At 39.7% G+C, this 17,310-nt stretch overlaps 1 protein-coding gene across 2 annotated transcripts in view; it reads left to right on the top strand.

The window, feature by feature from the left end:
* The first annotated feature begins 4,066 nt into the window (after positions 1-4,066).
* tmcc1a (transmembrane and coiled-coil domain family 1a) overlaps positions 4,067-17,310 on the top strand; it is a 49,269-nt gene continuing 36,025 nt past the window's right edge. Inside the window, exons 1-2 of one of the 2 annotated variants that reach the window (XM_080899737.1) lie at positions 4,067-4,099; positions 5,049-5,130. The gene's annotated coding sequence lies outside the window, so the exon portion shown is untranslated. The remainder of the gene's footprint in view (positions 4,100-5,048; positions 5,131-17,310) is intronic. The other variant, XM_080899739.1, reaches the window with a different exon arrangement.

Here is a 17,310-nt window from a genome sequence, read left to right as displayed (position 1 = left end):
TGCTGGCATGTGAATGGTAAGATTCGCAGAATAAAGATGTTATTCTGTTGATCACGGAAGTGCTAAAAAAGGAGACGTGAGAATGGTTAGTGGTCTTTGATAGATAACTGGCAAAGGTTAACAGCCTTTGTGTCTGTCAGTTATAAAGGTTAAGTCACACTCAGCAGTGTTCTCAATGAAAGCCACTATCAGGGATAAAGAGAAGTAGTCATTATCGAGGACATCTCAACAGGGATTCTCAGTAAAAAAGAGCTATTCATTTCTCCCCATTCATACTTCCTCAGCCAATCTTAATTAAAGCCACTATAATGCTGCTATTTCACTAGACCATGGGTCCTCAAAGTGCATCTTGTGAACCAATGGCAGCCATTTGGAAATTTTTTGTGAGGCCCGCAGGCGTGACATGAAAAAATGCACTACTGTACATTTAGTTCACCCACAGTTTATGTCATACATGAACAGTAACATGACAGTTCATAGAGACAAGGATTTTTCTTACATTTTAACTCTCTTCTTTTCAACTATGAAAATTGGAAGTAATGATGTGCATTTTGCAGTGTAAATGAAAAGCCAGAAAAAGTAAAACACATGCTGTAATGAAGGCTAAAAGAGCAGGAGTCTCCCCTCAGATAATCAGAGACAGTCTGCAGGTGCTGGGAGGTTTATAGGTCAGGGCCCACTAGGCCCAGACGTTGTTCATATGACCTAAACAGCAGCTGCATGACATAGACCTGCACGTTCTTGAAGGAAACAGAGACCCCTAGTGCTCAAGTGCCTAGGGGTCAACACATTGCTCCTCAGTGAACAATCCAGCAGATGAGTGAAGAAAGCAAAATATTCAAAGCTTTGTTATTTTAGCTAAGAAAATATATGTATAGCACAGTCTAATTTTTGCTTTCACAAAGTAATCACCATGGCTTTAGTGTGTCAGTGGTTTACTTTAGTGTGTCAGTGGTTTACTGAAAATCCCCAACAGTCAAATAACCCCTATGAACAAGATATTGGCGACAGTGAGAAGGACAAACTCTGACACACTGTGGAAGTAAGCCAGAAATGAATAATAACAAAGATTAAATGGAAAGTGGTGAAAATAAGTCAGTGAAGAAGACACTAGGTCCATCATGGAAAGCCTCCAGCTGTTTATCATGGGGGTTTCCCATGTTGTGGTACTTGATGGGCTGTCAGTACTTCCGTTTGAGCATTTTTGATCAACTGAAGGCTTTCAGGGAGTTTTGATGACAGCCTGAAAATAATGGATTGCAATAGTAATAGACTGGAAGCAATAAATGCATGAGCTAGTTTTTCAGCATCACTTTGAGACAGGATATTTCTAATTTTAGAGATATTGCACAAATACAAGAAAGCGGTCATATTTGTTTAATAAAGACACTGACGGTCATATCCTGGTCAAAAATGGTTTCAAGATTCCTCACAGTGTTGAGGAATACTGTATGGAGGCCAAGGGCAATGTCAGAGTAAGTATCTGGTTTTTAAGATTTTTAACCCTCCTGCCATCCTTTAAAAAACTCACACCCATCACCCTAGGGACCATTCTCAGCCACGCCATAAAAAGACCATATATCCATATTTTATTCCACTTTAAATTAGCCAACCTTGTAAAACTACTTCTCCCTGAAATATTCATGTAAAGTTTTAATTATATTTTCGTTGTTTTAACCCTTCAAATCCCAGTGTTATTACATGAGCGCCCTGTGTTATAAGCCCCAAAAACCAAAAAACGAAACTAAATATTTCTACAAAAAAACAGTTGAAGTAATATGTGATTGTCATTATAAGTAGGCCTTTAGATGGACCAAAGATTGGCACCAACATACATTTTGACCTGCCATTATTTTTTTTTGCATTTTTTTTGCAATTTAAAAATTAAAACTTCAAGGCCCTGAGTCTTCATTGACATCCAAGAAAAGAAGAAAAAATAAAATCATATGATGATAATTTGGGGTTGAAAAATAGCGTTTATAATGGAAGTCAATGGGCAGAAAATGGTCCCCAGGGTGATGGGTGTGGGGATTTCTGCTGCTCAGCCATTTTAGGCTGATTTAAGGAATTCACACTGGAATATTAACATTGACAGGTAAAAACTATCCTGTGGCAAGTTTGGTTATATTCCACTGAACACAGTGGAAATGGCAGCCATTTAACACATAGCAGTGGCACAAAAAGGTCCCAAGAAGGCAGGAGGGTTAATTGGAGGTCACCCAGACCCATTTTGCCAGTTTAAGTATGTTGTACTTTCGAATGATACTGCCTAAGGAAAACATGTATAATGTAAATAGAATTGGTCCTAGTACAAAACCCTGTGGAACTCCATAATAAACCTTTGTGTGTGAAGAAGAGTCCCAAACTGGAGTCTTTTAGACCAAGGGTGTCAAACTCAAATACACAGTGGGCCAAAATTCAAAACTGGAACAAAGTCGCGGGCTAACATTAATATTTATTGAACAAAAAATCTTCCTCCAGATATAAGAATGAATCTTTTCTTATGGACTCAAATAAGTTTTGCTGGAAAACTGAATATGGAACAAGCAAAGCTTAATACTAAACAATATATATATTAGCTGTATAATACCAGAAGGCCATCTCTAATAGTATTTTGGTATGGCTTCGCGGGCCAAATGTAATTAGGCTGCGGGCCAAATTTGGCCCGCGGGCCAGAGTTTGACACCTATGTTTTAGACAGATATGATTCAAACCACTGCAGCACAATACCTGTAATACTTACAGTTTATTCTAATCTTTGGCGTATCATATTGTGGTGAGCGGTATAGAATGCTGCACTGAGATCTAGAGAAACAAGTGCAGAATGAGTGTGCCCTTAGACACTATACGAAGCTCATTTGCTAACAAGTGCTCACACGTTCATCGAGGACTTGTTCTTGTTTTTAATATGACTGTGCAAACATTACACTATTTTCAGTATTTTATTGCTGTCATTTTATTACGCTTATCTGAAAGACAAACTAAGATAATACAAAATTACTTTATTGTCACTGCATGATGTACAGATTACAGTGAAGTTACAGTGCATTGCCTGAAACGGCCTCACAGATGCACCACAAGCATACACAATTGTAGAATTACATAAAAGAGTGTATTGCATGGGCTAGAGCTAATAAATAAATAATAGTGCTAAATATAAACCTGCACAATTGCACGGCCTGTCTATAAAGTGGGTGAGTTCAATCCTGGGTTCAGTGTGGTAATAGCTTTGAGGTATGTACTTACCATTATTCTTGTGGTTTGTATCTCTGTAGACCTGTATCTTTGAGAGGAAAGTTCAAACAGTTTGTGCGCTGACTGGTATGAGTGTACACCTACACCTCGGAGGATGTAGGTGTCTTGTAACGTAGGGAGATGTGTGTACGGTATTTTCTCTGTGGTTCTTATGTCTCTTTGCAGAGCCTCGTAACAGCTACTGTTGCCATACCACACAAGCACCTTGTAAGTCACGAGCAGAACAGTAATGATACATATGATTTGAGCTATTTACATTGAATTATCTTCATAGAAAGAAATGTTTTTGTTTTTGCAGCTTTCCGTACTCAATTTAACAGACATATTTTCCAACCGATAATAACTCAGTATGAGTCATCATGAATACTGATGCTCTGTTAATCACTGAATGAACCACAGGACTGCAACGACATGGCATAGTTCTCACTCCTGTCAGACAGTGATATGCATATTTCACTACACCTACCTACTTTTTGGGGTAACTTTTTTTCAGATCTAGCTTTCGTTAGCTATAATAACCTTGTAACCCTAACTGTGCTGTAGATGACGCTTTTGAGTAACAAGAAAACAACAACCAAGAGTGGCGTTTCGCTTGCTTGTAGCAAAACACGGGGCTCTAATGGACTTGTTCCCACAAGCTTTTTGTAACAATATAATGTGTCAGTTTTTGAAACATGCGAGTGAGTCATCTTTACTAACACAGTTTTCTGCTTTCTTTCCCGCTGGGTTACGCATTACGCCATGACGTCAGCCGGGAGAGGGCGGGCGCGCCGAGGGGTGGAGGGCACTCGGAGTAGGGGTGTTGCTCGTTGAACGTCAGCTCCAACAGTTTGCGACCACCCATGTAAGTGTGAAATATATTTTTAGTCGAGTTTTTTGGGGTTGTTTTACGGTCAGTTTGTGCGTGTCTGTGATGCGTTTTGGGTCTCCGTAAGAGTGTCGGTGCGGAAATTGCCTCGTATTACCAGCTCTGTGTAAGGACACACTAACGGGACTGTCAACCTGAGTCCGTTAACACACTGCTGTCGCTTACTGACAGCACTACACCGGCACTGAACTAATATTTGAACGATTTTAAAAGCTTATTTTTACTTATTTACGCAAGAAATGTTGCGTTAAATGTTGCTCAACTCGGATTTTTTCGACTTATCTTTCGTAATAATCGCTATATATTTCATATCCGTGATTTCTTCATTAGTGTTTGTATGTGAGCGTTATTTGTTTTTGTTTTTGTTTTGAAGTGAGGCAGTCAATAAGAATATAATTAAATATGTTGGATACTGTAGTTTTGTACAGTAGGTTTGTCTTGTGTAGCAGGAAATAAGCAGCGTAACAGAGTTAAAAATTTCCACCTGCCATTATGGTAACATCGTATCATTTGCTTTATTGCTTGTGAAGTTGATTGTAGGATCTTAATCCCAGTTAATTAACTTTTAATTTACTATCCAGCTGTCATATTAATGCACCTCTGTGCCTTGAGATATTAGCCAGGACCTCTCACTTGATCAAATTTCAGTCAGTTTTTCTCTAATGCAGACTGATGTCCTAAAGACGTTTCATGGTCTGATAAGGATGGATATCTGTAGACTCATTAAGTCTGAAGCCTAGTATTCTTTGCAGAGGTGCATTCCCCCCCCTGCAGCCTATTATTATCATTGTCTAGGAGACAGACAGAGACACCCATACACACGCACCGCACAGGCGTATACTCAGGCAGGGAGAAGCAGTGATGTGCCAAGGAAGCGTTTAGAGGATTACAGTTTCCATCTCACTTTTTGTGTTCTTTGTTGAAGACCCGTGGGCCTGATGTAGCAGGTCCTCATCTCCTCTGCAGTGAAGGAAGACCACTCCGGTGTCATTATAATGGACTGAAAGGTTTGTTTTCAATCATTTCTCTTTTATACTGATAGGTGAATCTGTCTCTGCAGGGATGTAGAGGGTTGGAAGGGTTTGGTGTGACATGATGTATCCCACTATCTGTTCAGCTTACTCTGCTAAATGGCTGAGAGCTTGGCTGCCCCTTCAGGGCACTGCTAACACAGCCATTCATGTCTCACTCGGATGGTCAGACCACCACGATGACGTTGCCCTCCTCCTCCTCCTCCTGTTCCTGCTTCACTCACATTGCGCCTTCCCTGTTGGGAGCTTAGAATTTAGAGTTATTTTATGAGTTTAACATGTTTGTATTGCTTTTTTGTGTATGTGTGTGTGCGTGTGTTTGTGTTTAATTTTCATAATGCTTACACAATACAGCTCCTTGCCTTCTATAGGTGTAAATCATGCCTCCTCTGATCTTAGCACAGTTTAGTGTAACACCTCAGCTTAGGATGTGGTGTAGATGTGCCTATACTAGATCAGGTCACAAGATTAACACAGGCTGCTTTATTCTTGTCTGGCTGTCACAGGGGTTTATTAATTGGCTATGCATGCAGGAAGGCTGCATTTCCTACAGCAAAGCTGCACACGCTGGATCAGAAAGATAAAATGAATCGGACTGTGGTAAAGTTATGCATGTAATAGATTTGTCCCAGTGGTTGAAATGAGTGCTGTAGTGGCGCGGCTGCCCCTCTGTTGGTCTTCCTTGGTCTCTTGTGTTCTGGGGGCCTCTGGATGTCTGGAGTTTTGATCTCCTCCATACCTGCTTCATGCCCTGGAGGATGGGGCTGTGGCCCCCCCACACCCTCTAGCAGATCATTACATGAAGGAACCTTTTAAAAAACAAAAAACAAGCGCGTCCATGCTCACAGGTGTACGCACGGGTGATCACACCCACAAACTACACCCTTTTTGGCTCCTACCTCAAAGCACACTGTGTTCTGTTGATCTTATGTGCTGCACAATAATGTTTAATATTTAGTATTTACTGTCATATTCCCATATATCATTGTGATGTTGTTTATTCTATTACTCTTGTTCTCTTCTGCTTGTTTTCTTTTTTTCTTTCTCAGCAGGTGACCCAGGTGATTGATATATGCATTTTTTTTCTTTTCTTCTTCTTTTTTTTCTTTTTCTGCTCATTCTGTTGGTTTTTGGTTTTTGCCCTTCTCCCCCGTCCCTCTTCTCAGCTGTTTCTCTTTCCCTCTTTCTTTCTCCCCTTCTTTCCCCCAGTCAAGTCTGTCCCATGTTCAGTAAGTGAAAATAAAATAAACAATAAAAGGTGAATCAAATGGACCATTATGGCAAGGCTGGGATGGTCAATTTGGTAAAGTAAATCCGTTGGGCATCTTTCTTTGCCTTTAGACAACAATTCTGATGGCAAAAGAGCCAAACGGGACAGGCAAAAAAAAAAAAAAAAAAAAAAAGAAAAGAAATGAGTGCTGTAAAGAAGCGATTTTTCTGATAGAAAAAATAAGAGGCTTTTTTTGCTGTCTTGCTTTCGGTGTTGATACACTGGTGTGTAACATCCCGTCATTTAAAAAAAAAAATCCTTGAATGTATATGATTCTAACTCAAATTGGATGCGATCGATAACTTAGCAAGATCAATAACTAAAATAACTTCCTGTTATATTTTAGTTATTGTTCTACATGACAGTAATACATCCACAACTGTCCCTTATTTCAGTGTCATTTGTTTCTAGTTTCAGTATTGTTGTGACTGTTCTGCTGCTAAGAATTGCTCAGTCAAAAAGATAACAAAAGACATTGTGTGATTTTTGTTGTAGAGTGAGTTATCTGCACAAGTCTTTAAAACATCTTGTGTTTTAAATGCATCTTTACTAATAAAAGACCAAAAAAGCATATTTTAATGGTAGTCTTCAGGACTAGTTCTCCAGCCTTCTTGGATGGCATTCAAAGCTCTTTGGATGTTGGCTGTCTTTTATTCTAATCTCTGTCACGGCTATTTCACAATGCTTCAATAATGTTAAGGTCTGGGCTTGTGGGAGGCCAATCCATGACTGAAGTTTTCATTATGTGTGTGTTGTTGTTTTTTTTAACCCAGGTATGTGTTTACTCCATTGGCAGTGTGTTTGATATCATTGTCATGCTGATAAATAATTCTGTTGCTAATGAGATGCTTTCCATATGGCACTGCACCGTACAACACTTTTCTGTATTCATAGTATCATCAATTTTAACAAAATCTCCAGCACCACTGACTGAAATGGAGTCCCAAACCATGGCAGAGACTCCACCATGTTTACAGATGGTTGATTGACAGCTAACCCTCTCTCCTGAATGTCTATAATAACAATGACATTTTAAAAGAAAATTAAAAATTTGGATTCATCTCTCCAATAAGACCTGTTGCCACTGATTTTCAGCCCAGGTCTTGTGTAATCTGGCATGCCCTAGCCTTTTCTCCCTGCTTCTCTTCCTTAAGAATGGCCTCTTGACAGCCACCCTTCCACTGACCCTTTCTGATAAGCCATTGGTGATCAGTTGATGGATCAACTGAAGGGCCAGATGTATCTCCCAGGTCCTGTCAAGTCTTTTCTGGATTTTTTTCTTATTTCTTAAGGATGCGATTTTCAGATACTGTTTATCTGTTGTAGATAGTTTGGGCCTAAAAATCTGTCTTTTTGTCCTCCACAATAAGTTTCCTCAAGTGTTTTAGGGACATGGCACACAAAATGCAGAAATATGTGTAAGTTTTAAGCTAATAGCTGTTAGGAATAATCTTGGCATTGTTAGTAGATGCAACTGAAAAAACAAGAACACATTTGGTGTTTTTACAACAAGCTCCTAACAAAGTTCTCTCTTTTTTAAGTTGTCTGTTATGTGTAGGCACAACGCTGGTGTGTCTTATGAGTTAGGTGCTTTTTTAATGTCTAAATGATTCACAGATTAGTGTCAAGTAGCTTAACAAACAAAAACAAACTCATTCGGGTATGAAGACTGGACTGAAAATGAGTAAAAAGCAGCCAATGTCCAAAGAAAAACTCTAAACAGCTGTCAGAAATCCTGAAGAACTGTTGCTTAAGACCACTTTAAAAATTACAGGAGAGTCTGCCTTTTTGGAAGTAAAGTTAAAAAAAAAAAAAGAGTGGTGGCTCAAGTCTTCCACAGTACTGTACATCCTTCGTAGAATAAATATTTTTAAGTCTGTGTTTTACAGTTTCCAGGTTGTTTCCAATGTGTAAAAATAGTTAATAGTAAAAGTGTGACTAACTTCACGATTGTAGCTCAGTGCTACTTAGGGCTGCCACAAACGATTATTTTGATAGTCGACTAGTCACCGATTATTTTTGTGATTAGTCGACTAATCAAATCCATTGGACGTAAAACGTACAGCTTATTGCACCAGCACCCATCTGCTCTCATATAACTATCATTATCTTACAGCTTTAAGTGTTTAAGGTATGTGCTAACTAAAAATAAAGACAAAATGATAGTTTATTAAATTTTAATGAAATTTGCAGATTGTTTCGGTGAAGTTTAATAAACTCCTTGCTATCTAAAATATAACAGGACACCGGAGTAAATTCTCGAGCATCTCACACTTCTGATGATCAGTTGTCTGCTTGATGTTTATTCAGCTGTGTAAAAACTATAACTTTAATCTCAGCCAAACCGATTCACTCAGGAGCAAATAAAATACCGTATTTCCCGGACTACAAAGCGCACCTGAATATTAGCCGCACAAGCTAAAATCAGGGGAAAATCCTGTTTTGTACATACATTAGCCGCACCTGACTAATAGCCGCAGGTGTTTCAATGTTGACTTATCATATGTAAGAGAATATGCACAAAGGGAATTGTCAGGAAAGAGATGGCTGTTTGGAGACACACCCCTTTTATTAATATTTTGAAAAACAAGTTATGGGTACATATTTGCACATGTGCTGTGCTTCATAAATGAGTAACAAATGTAGTACATAACAGTAACCTATAGCACACCAGAAAAATAGATTCAGACTACCTTTTAGGCTCAGGTGCAGTGACACGGCTTTAACAAGAAGAAAAGCCAGTCATTCACCACCATCTTTCTCATCTTCCTGCGCACTAAAACCACCAAAGTCCTCTTCTCCAGTGTCGGAAACGAACAGGTTCAGGATGGCTTCGTCATCCACTCGCCGCTTCTCTCCTTCGTTGTCACTTTCAAAACCAAACAAATCCTCATTGTCAGTGTCAGAGTCGAACACCCTCTGAAGGGCCGTGGCGGTGTCCTCCTCTCCATCATGCAGCAGTCCAGCCCTTCAAAATCCGTTGGTGATCGTGGATGTTTTCACACTTTTCCACGCTGTCAGAATCCACCGGTGGAGTTGAGCATAACTTGCTTTTCGCAAGTTTATCGCCGCTCATCATCCACGCCTCCCACTGAACGCGTAGCGCTACTTTGAAGTTTGTTTTTCGCGCTACTTCGTACGGCACTACGTTGCCTGGCGGACGGACATGTGACTAACATACCACTCTTGAACCCCGATCCTTCCGCCAGGCAACGTAGTGCCGTACAACAGCGGAACAAACAAAACAAATCGTCTTACGATATCACAAAAATCATGGACAATCTATAGAAAAGCCGCACCTGACTAAAAGCCGCAGGGTTCAAAGCTGGTGCAAAAAGTAGCGGCTTATAGCCCGACAATTACGGTACTAAAAAAAGCCAAACAATAACATAACAAGTTATCTAAGTGACTTATATATCATGTTTAACCCGAGTAGCGAAAGACGGCGGTGGGTTTGAAAACGATTTGCCAGGAGTCCGGTGTTCTCACGGGCTCTAGTGAGCCTTTCCCCCAGCTAGCTATCATGCTAGTGGGTAACAGATGTCTCCGAAAACGTCGGAGCGCTTTTGAAAGTATGAGGTGTCTTGATAAACTGAGCAGATATTTGAAGTTTACACAGCTACATTCTCGCCTGAAAATATGTTAAACTTTATTTTATGACCCAAAAAGAATAATAAGAGTAATATTAAAACTAACTAGCTGCCACCATTGTGAAAGGACACATTCAACTTAAGTGGAAATTTTTGGATAAATGACACAAGTCAGCAAAACATAATATCTGTATCATTGTTTGTAGATATTTTTTTTATGTGAAAATTTTACATGCTATACCTTTAATTTAAAAAAAAATGCTACAGTGCTTGATTGAATGTGCTACTTTTATTTTGGGTGTTCTCATTTTTTGTCCCAAATCAAATACATAAGTCCGTAAATTGACCCTACATGTATGAGTACAGCGTTAGCCCTGTGCTAAGGTTGTATCTAGCAGCTCATAAGTAACTGTATATACTGTACATATAGCACTTATGTAGTTACGCAATGCCAACATTCAAATTCAAATTTTATTTGTCACACAACAAGTTACACAGATGAGTTATGAATGGGTGCTTATGTGTTCTAGAATATTTGGCAACATTTACAATTAACTGAGCACAGAAAAAGAATTGGTGTCTGATTATTAATTGTTGCTCTCTGCTGCAGATGAATATGCTGTGCAGAAATAGTGACACACTTCAAACATGATCATTCAGTTAGAAGTGTGTATAGTACCATCAGCAAGCAGGGAAATGGTGAGCAATCATGCCTTTGTTGCTGAACCTGTGTCATTCAGCTGGTGAGGGCAGCAGGACAGAAGTGTGTATTGCAAGAGGGAAATGGATGTATGCCAGGGCTGCAACTAACAACTCTATTGTTCCTTGATTAAACCTGATTAAAATTATACTTTTTTTTAAAATTTATCAGTTGATCCATGCCACGATAGTGATTTCTTGATATGTCATCTTTTGTCTAAAATCACCAACAATATATTTTATTTGCAGTAAAAAGTGATTTAGACTGACTAAGTGTTTAATCAAGTAATCGATAAAGCTGTACTCATTCATCGCGCTGCTGGTTAAGATTATCACCATTATATCTATTTGCATAATGGACTGTGTTAAAACACTAATGCTCTTCTAAAAAAAAACTTTATTGGGTTTATATACCCCTAGTCGGTGTCGTTGCCGAAGGATAACTAACATGACAACAGATGCCCCCTCATCTAATGTTGGCTTTGTAGAGTTGTGTTGCACAGCTTTAAGTCTCTTTGTCCCTTTTTCTAAACAGATGCATCAAAAATGATTAGTAAGGGATTCAAAAGGATTCACATAATCCCCTTTTTTCAGCCCCTTGGAGTCTAAACACTCTCAGCATCATTTGCGCAGTGATTTGGCTCTCTTCTCTCAACAACAGGTTGAGCCTTTTCTAAATGCAAAGTTAGTCTCAGATAAGAAACACTATCTTTTTTTCCCTCTCTGTCTCATAGACCCACACTCACCCGCTCCCACCCTCTTCCGCCTCCGTCTGCTGTTTGAAAGCCCACAGAGCAGCAGAGGTATCATATGCAGCTTAATGTAGATAATGTTTTTTTACAGTAAGTCTCTGATGCTACCAGGGGTTCATGTTCAAAAATAATGCTGTATCTGTGGACGGACTGAGTTTGTTCTTCCCAGTGGGACTGACTCCCACACTTCCAGAGTGAAGGTGAAATTCCTTTATAAAGGCTGTGGTTTCTAGTGGCAACAAGCTGCCTGTTTCCCTCTGATCCCTTCCTGTTTGAAGGCAGAGGGAGAAAAGAGCCAGAGGTCACGTGGAATCACAAGAGGTTGCACTTTAAAACGTGTCTGAGGGCCTTGTTTTAATGTTAAAGGATAACTTATTTATTTTCTAAATTTCTCTTAAAGCAGTTGTTAGATACCAATCAACTTGTCCCTGTCCCAAATTAGCTAATAAACCCCATGGTGATAGGTTACAGTCCCTTTTTGATAAAGTTAATCTTAAGCTAGTATAAGGTTTTAGCTGTCCACGTTTAAACAAATTCAGTGGACATATTGAAAGGTGTCTTTAAGTGTCCTTTCCCGTAACAGTATCCTCCTCCTGAGCACAAGTGGTGGAACGTTTTTTGTGGCATAGATTCAACAAATTGCTGTAAACATTCATTAGAAATTTTTCTTTATGTTGACATGATAGCCTCTCCAGTTGCTGCGGATTTGTCAGATGCACATCCATGATGCAAATCTCCACTTCCACCACATCCCATAGGTTCTCTGCTGGACTGAGATCTGTGACTCGGATAGCCATTCACGTACAGCAAACTCATTGTCATGTGCACAAAACCAGTTTGAGATGATTTGAGCTTTGAGACATGGCAAGTTGTCCTGCTGAAAACAGCCATGAAAAGATTGGTACGCTGGTTATACATAGACATTAGCAATACTCAGGTAGTGGTGCTTCAGCAATGCTAGATTGGCATTAAGGGGCCCAAAGTATGTCAAAAAATGATACCACTGATAAAAGCCAGGACTGATGCCTGGTTTAATGTTGTTTACATCAGATTCTTACCCTACTGTGTGAATGTCACAGCAGAAATCAAGAGTCATCAGACCAGGCATTTTGGTGAACCATTGTTTAAAGCAGTCTGATCATTTTTTTTCTCGGAGAACTGCCACTCACTGGATTTTTTTAATGATCATTCTCTATAAACTCGAAAAATGGTTATGAGGGAGTTTCTGAAATGCTCAAACCAACCTATTGGGCACATCCAGGCTGCGTTCAAAGTCACTTAAATCACCTTTCTTACGCATTCTGATTCTTATGTTTGAAGTTGAACAACATAAGACAAGTCCGTATGTCCAATATGGCCTATCTAGGTCTGGACACTCTTTAAAAAAACACACCTAATCTCAAGAGGTTCAGTTCATGGTTAAATAAGTGTTAATAAATAAAATATGGATGTTTTCCCCCCTTCTCTTCATTTTAGTTTGTTTACGTCTTCTTGAATTTAGATGGCAATCATTACAAGCTTTCGTGTTAAGTTTTGAAGGTTAGGTGGGCTTTCATCTTTCAGCTTAAGTCTCCTCCTACAGTGTAAACTTAATATTGTTGACCCACAGTCTACGTGCGGAGCCTGATGTCATGGTCAGAGTAAAAGATTCAAAGCCACGGCTTATATATGCTGATCCCCAATAACACCTCTAGTGGGCTAAAGGGTGTCTGGTTACCCGGGGCCAGAGATTTGCCTTAAGATGTGTAATAACGCAAATGGTTTCTGAATGCATAAAATTGCTCTCAGCTGTAGTGAGATGCCCTACACACTGATGACCTGGTAGATTTAGCTCTTCAGTTGCACAAAGTGTGCATTGATCCTGACATGCATTCCCCTTACCATTCCTTATGGGTGTGCGCCTTTAACACAGCCTCTGGTATGAGATTTCAGGTCATGTGTAGGTGGTTTCCAGCCTGTTGACAGCTGATGACGACCTGCCAGAGCTGAGGAAATAGGAGACATGTTGGGCAAGTTGAATGTATTACTACTGTTAAACACCTATCAGGTTAGAAAGTGAAGGCCATATTATAGGGCTTGAAATGTTTTACATATATTGGAAACCGTCTTATGACAACATCTGTCTTATTAGTAAACAGCAAGAGAATGAGCTCCTCAGTACCTATACTGGTTAGACACACCGGTGTTGTAGTAAATATCAGTGTGACTATCAGTGCCATGGGTGCTGTAAATAATTCATTCAGGCACTTGTTGTGGTGTTGAACACAGATGCAGAGGTGTCCCTTAAACAAGGCTTCCTCAGTATACCTATGACATCATCCAGCATAATGTTAAACCAGCAACCTGATCATGACTTGCTGCTCATCTTCAATTTTCTTCCACATCACTGCTTTGCTGCCTAGATTTGTTCATTGGCTAGCGTGGTTGTGTAAGCTATACCTCAGAGTATAAATGGTATTTATGGCCCCGTACAGTCACAAAAGACCAACATAATGGCTCCCCTGTTCTTTGCTGTTCTTTTTATTTGTAGCTTTCCGCCTCACAACCTGTTACATGCTCGACTATTACCCGAATACCACCTGCTGTCTGTCTTGTTCCCGTTGTGTGTGTGTGTGTGCGAATGCATGTGTTGGAGGTTTTCTTTTAACATTTTTTTTTCATTTATTTTTGATAAGAGTCAGTTTGGTAACAAAGGGTTTTGTCTTTAGAAGATATAAAATCTGCTATATTGGAGGTATTAAGGTAGATTATGAAGTACACTCAATTTGGCTTTTTTTTTTTTTAGCATTCATTACATATTTGTGAGTAGTGTGTAAAGATTACGTTAATTCAGTTCAATTTTATTTATGCAGCGCCACATCACAACAACAGTTGCCTGAAGCTGCTTTATGACCATTAATTCAGATACAAGGTGCCATTGTCCAGTGACAGCCTCTTGTGTCATTAAGTAAACAGATAGTAACAGCAGTAACAGATGATTGCACATCTTCCGGTTTGTCCTGTTCCTGGAAAGCTGAGAACAACTTTGGCACCAGAGCCTCCCCAGGGTTTCATCTTGCACAATTGGGCGTTGTGTCTGCCTTTTTAATAGAACTACCTGCTGTACACCTTCTCATTTAGACACATTGTACTGAGCGCCTGGGTTGAACCTGACACGACCAGACGAAACACATCATGGATGCCTTTGATCCAGTCGGGCCCGTTCCACTGCCTGTGTAACCCTCTGTCTCTCTTTTCTCGCTTACACACTCTCTCTGTGTTGATACAAAGAGTTGTCTCTCTTATCACACTTTGTGCAGTTTGCTGAAGTCATCTCCTTCAGTGTCACAGCTGACACAACTGTGCTATTCTCTGCCACCCAACCACACACACATATGCATGCACACACGCACACATGAATAGAATAACGATTGTTCCTGTTTCCTGGCTATGCTGACATTATACAGCTGTTGAATGAGATCTGGTCCATTTTCCATCGGTCAAATGCATCACACACAAACACACATGTAGATACATCCACTTGTACCCAGTATAATCCTTGCTATCTTTTTTTTTTTTTTCGTTGTCTTCCTTCTCTGTCTCTGTCTGATGCAAGCATGCACGGACATATTTGTCCACGCACGCAAACACAAACACCAAGCGAACTCTCTGGCCTAATTCCACTCTTATTGATGTGTGTCTGTCAGTGAAAGAGGCACAGCACAAAGAGCAGCAATGGGCCTGTATGTGTGAGCTCAGAGCGAACAAAGAGCGGTCTATTCCACGCCAGCTCTCAGACTCTTCTGGAAACACTGCATTTTCTTGTTTAAGCTATAGCCATATTTTGAGTCCACCAACTGTATGTTCAGCAATGAACAACAACATGGCTGCTTCAGTGTCAGTGAATGCAAGCCAGATTGACCTCTGCTTTGGGTTCTTCATACACAATGTCCTGTTTAGGAACAAAATTTAATGGCAAAGTCCTCATTAAATGTCGATATTTCAATTATGGAGCTGTTGAAAAAAACATTTTTCTCACATTTTGCGTATTTGCAGATTGTCTGTTTTATCATTTAACTTTCTGTAGCTCTCAGTATTATCGCTCTTGAGCTCCAGCCCTTTTTAAATAATATTTTTGTGTAATAATAACAATAATGGGTATCATTTTTCGCAAACTGGTGGTGAATCTGTGTTAGAAAGTCATTTTGTCTGAATGATTCTGCAGCTGTTTTCTATCCAGAGCTTAAATGAACATTTACAGCACAGTATGTAATATATTGCCAAGCAGAGCAACTGAACAGAGAGAAAGAGAAACTTCAATAGAAGATTGTAGTTTTTTTATGTGTTTATCACAATATCTTTCATTTCTTAAAGTGATAAACTGAGTCAGGTTGAGCCAAGCCTCTTCCTCCATTTCTCCAGTTAAGCTGGCAAATGAGAAGAGGACAAATGGCAGCTCAGTTGACTGGTGTGAGACACAGTGCTGTGAACAAGAATGTGTGTGTGTATTTATGTGAGGGACTGAGTGAGGGTGACAGAGTTCCAGAGAGGCCATTGTTCATGTGGTGATTTGTGATTTACCTTTGGCAGCGTCGCAGAATCTCTGAGCAACATGCTGACTCACACAGGCTGCTGCCCCTGGTTGTCACTGACGCTGTTGATCACTGATAATCATTATTATGTGGTGAGCAATCAAAATACATATTTTCACAAACAATTTCTTGCAGTATCCTGGTCAGCATACAGTCATGAAATGAAGTAGCTTATGTCAGAAGAACACAGCTGCTTTTAAAGATCCATCTGGTGTTCGTATGTTCTCTCTTCTTAAAGGTAGATTGACAAGGCTTGCTAAAACTGAATAAAGATGCAAGCATACACATCAAGTCTGACAATAAAGCGTTGTCCTCTAAAGACTCCTCAAAGAGGATTTGGTGTGATTATGAAACCGCAGGCAATCAAGAAAACACCCAATCCTGCAGTTGGGATCAGCCTGGGGATGAAGAAGGGGATTTATTAATATGGATGGATGGATGGATGGGTACCGGGGTGAAACAAGACTTCAGCTTCAGCTTCAGGATAGGATTAACTTTTATGCCTTTACTCGCAAGCTCTGAAAGAAATTTAATGCTTCATCATCAGTGATTCACACTTCCCTGTCGCTCACTGTGCCAGCGGACGATGCATGCGCGAATCTGTCTTCAAATATGCATGTATTATTGAGTACGGTGTACAGCTTATGCATAACTTGTCACCTTCTGTGAGAAACAGCTCAGGTGGTAAGCTTGGTTGCATAGAAAACAACATATTTCGAGCACGTCATCATGCATCTTTATTCAGTCTCATATTTAGTCTCATCATGGGAAGACTGTATCCACATGAGATCAGCTGAAGAAAGTTGTTTGTTAAGAACTGAATTCTATGATCAAATATTTATATTTTTTAATTTAGTAAGAGGTGTAAAGTTAATTATTCCCGGCAGGATTGGATATTGCAATCATTTGATATTATTATTTACTATGGAATGCGTGCCAGCGTAAAGATTGTAAGTACTAAATTTAAAGACCATAGTTAGCACAACCATATTATGAGTACTCAGGTGACTAAAATAAACCTGCTTAACACCTGTCTCACACTCTCTCACTCTCACTTTCTCTCTCTCTCTGGCAGGCAACAGTTGCACTTAACTGATTGGCACCATCCTATATCAACTCATAGCCTCCAAATTAATCATATTAGAACCCTGTGGCCTGAATCTGTCAGTTGAGCTAAGAGATAAGATTTAGGCAGAGAAAGTAAAAGCATCTGTGTGCATGCGTTTTACCTTGCTGAATTGAATGGAATGTTTTTATGTGCATGAATGCATCTT

The sequence above is a fragment of the Rhamphochromis sp. 'chilingali' genome, assembly GCF_963969265.1.
Source record: "Rhamphochromis sp. 'chilingali' genome assembly, chromosome: 12".
Lineage (NCBI taxonomy): Eukaryota > Metazoa > Chordata > Actinopteri > Cichliformes > Cichlidae > Rhamphochromis > Rhamphochromis sp. 'chilingali'.
The sequence above is the reverse complement of the archived record's forward strand: the minus strand, read 5'-3'. Positions and strand labels throughout refer to the sequence as shown.